General features: G+C 38.8%; 2 pseudogenes; one reads left to right on the top strand and one right to left on the bottom strand.

Annotated features, from left to right (window-relative positions):
* Positions 1–577: 577 nt before the first annotated feature.
* LOC134943800 (5S ribosomal RNA) lies at positions 578–697 on the bottom strand (annotated as a pseudogene).
* Positions 698–2,762: 2,065 nt separating this feature from the next.
* Positions 2,763–2,882, top strand: LOC134945074 (5S ribosomal RNA; annotated as a pseudogene).
* Positions 2,883–3,089: the final 207 nt, after the last annotated feature.

Here is a 3,089-nt window from a genome sequence, read left to right as displayed (position 1 = left end):
GGACCGCACTAGTCTGCAATAAACTTCTAATGCCCTCTGAAAAACTGATTTATGACGCTAATTGCGTTATGGATACAGCAACCTTGTTCATGTGGATTGATAATCCTTTTGCAAATATTTGTTGCTATCAGTGGTGCTCCCAAGAGTCAATAGGAGTATCAACTAAGAAAACCCAACAATAGAAAGTTGGAAAGTAGACTCTTGTGTGGGAGCACTCTAATTCAGAGGATTGGGTGTGTATTAATCAATTCTGATAAAACATAACTTTATTAATTCATTATTAAAAGGTGATTATAGGAGTGAATTGTACGTGAATAGTATAGCTACGCGAAAATATAACACTATGTTATGTATAATTCATGTGGTTTTCAATACCACAATAAGAACCGGAATTCAAATCTTTGGGCTAGTGGATTTACTATGATCACAGTAACGCTTTTGTGTAATATATGACCATCATTTGTTCTACAGCAATCCTATTCAGGATTATTTTGTCGTAGAGAATTAAATCATAAGTCATACAGAACCGAATGCCAATTGGTATTATTGGGGATCACTCTAGATCGGACAGAATAATTTATTGCAGTACCAGGGTGTTCCAGGGTGGTCTCCCATCCGAGTACTGACCCGGCCCTCCACTGCTTGGCTTCCAAGATCAGACGAGATCGGGCATCTCCAGCGGGGTATGTCCGCAATTATTTAATCTGCCCGTTCAGTCAATCCCAATACCCGTATCGCCAAAATTATATATCCAAAGTGATCTGAATCAGTCGTATGTTCAGTATCTAGATTTATCTTATGCCCATGGAAATGAAATTATAGCAATATATATTTTCTTCCCCCTTCTTCAATTTACCTTCCCTCTCTCCCCTTTCTCCCCCCCCCTTTTTATTAGGTCTTTGCCCTCTCCTTCTCCTAATAAATCACATATAGGCACTTTTCTATTATTTCCCCTTCCCTTTCACTGTTTTATTTAAAATACATATATTTCACATTTCATTATCACACTCCTATCAAATAAATTACCATATAAGTTTTTTAATTCATAATTTAGCACGCTGGGGATATCTCACGTTGCCAATCCACTTATTATACAGATATGCACAACGACACGCACATAGTTATTTCTATATCACCCCTATGTCAATTAACTCTGTAGATTTTAAATCCTACTATTTATTTTGGGTTACTGAGATTTGTGCACCAGGATTAATTATTATATTTAATATTACAACAATTCCAAATCCCAATTAATTATCAAACAGGCATATACAACAACAATATCACTTAATTAATAAGTGTCAATTATTGGATACATATTAGCGTTCAGATCATCATGTTCTCCCTTTACTCTGACTGATGTTCCAACAGACCCAAGGATAGGTGTAGTAAAGTGTCCATCATAACTCAACAACCAATGAGCATCCAGCACCGTCCTTAAATAAAAAACTCCTACTGATCACACTACGTTCTGTGATCAAGCTACTCTGCGAAACGTACGTCACTCTATTCTGCGGTCACGTGGTGCGCACATGTGATCGCAACAACCGGAACTCAAGGACAGTTACCCGGGCAACAGCGGCAAGCCGTTGAGAGCTGGGAGACACACCGCGACTACACGCTGCACGATCTTGGAGAGCAGCGGCTGCATGTGGGTCCGAGCAGCGTTAAGGAAACAGCTGACAACCTCTCCACACCCTCCACACTGAAGTCAGTATACGGCTTCATTTCTACTGCACCTCCGGAGCCCTTTTTTACTTACAGGACCTACCAGCGGCAGTTTTCCACAGACAGCTCCTACAGCAGGATTGGTATTGGTATTGTATGAACTCATACCTTATACCTAAAAACTCCTTTTTTTCAGCATATTTATTGCAGCCACACTAGGTTATTAATCTGCCTTAAATTAATACACTGAGATGTTGCCTGTGTGTATGTGTATATACATAGACATCTTACAAAAACTTCCGCTGAAGATATTGATATTATGTGAGCAATTACACGCACTGTCTCTATATGCTTATTACGGATAGGTTAAGTCCTATAGCTATCTGGATATTATAGTGCATGTATAAATTCTGGTTGCTCCAAGAGGTGCTGGAGTTGTGTGGTACCCAATAGGTATTGGGAGTGAACTAGGTATACGTTTAAGTATGGCAGATTATTGTACAAATAATTTTCAAGCTGTGGTTTAGCTTCAACTTTGCAGCAAACTGCTATTTAATTATCTTCATGTACATTGCCATCTGCTATGGGTATCGAAGAACATTCTTAGCTGTTTATTTCCTCTCTCACTATAGCCTCTCTGATACGTTGTAAGAATTTTTTTGCAAATGTATGATCAGGCTTTAGAGGCTCACATATAGTGAGAATTTGGATCGGTGTGTGTGATATAAATTATTAGAGGCTACATATACTATAATTTTTGTTGAATACACGAACCAGTATACAACAATTATGACAGCAACAGGATTGCTATAATTGTCACCTCATCATATATCACCACTTTATCCCGGCTATGCAAGTGGACGCCCTTGCATAGAATATTTATATATGATAATTGTCCTTATCGGAATTTTGCTAAAATTGCACAGTGGACGCCCATGCATATAATTATTGCACATGATAAATATATTGCTATAATTTCATTTCCATGGGCATAAGATAAATCTAGATACTGAACATACGACTGATTCAGATCACTTTGGATATATAATTTTGGCGATACGGGTATTGGGATTGACTGAACGGGCAGATTAAATAATTGCGGACATACCCCGCTGGAGATGCCCGATCTCGTCTGATCTTGGAAGCCAAGCAGTGGAGGGCCGGGTCAGTACTCGGATGGGAGACCACCCTGGAACACCCTGGTACTGCAAAACATTCTTCTGCCCGATCTAGAGTGATCCCCAATAATACCAATTGGCATTCGGTTCTGTATGACTTATGATTTAATTCTCTACGACAAAATAATCCTGAATAGGATTGCTGTAGAACAAATGATGGTCATATATTACACAAAAGCATTACTGTGATCATAGTAAATCCACTAGCCCAAAGATTTGAATTCCGGTTCTTATTGTGGTATT

The sequence above is a fragment of the Pseudophryne corroboree genome, chromosome 1, assembly GCF_028390025.1.
Source record: "Pseudophryne corroboree isolate aPseCor3 chromosome 1, aPseCor3.hap2, whole genome shotgun sequence".
Taxonomy (NCBI): domain Eukaryota; kingdom Metazoa; phylum Chordata; class Amphibia; order Anura; family Myobatrachidae; genus Pseudophryne; species Pseudophryne corroboree.
This window is presented reverse-complemented; position numbering and strand designations above follow the sequence as displayed.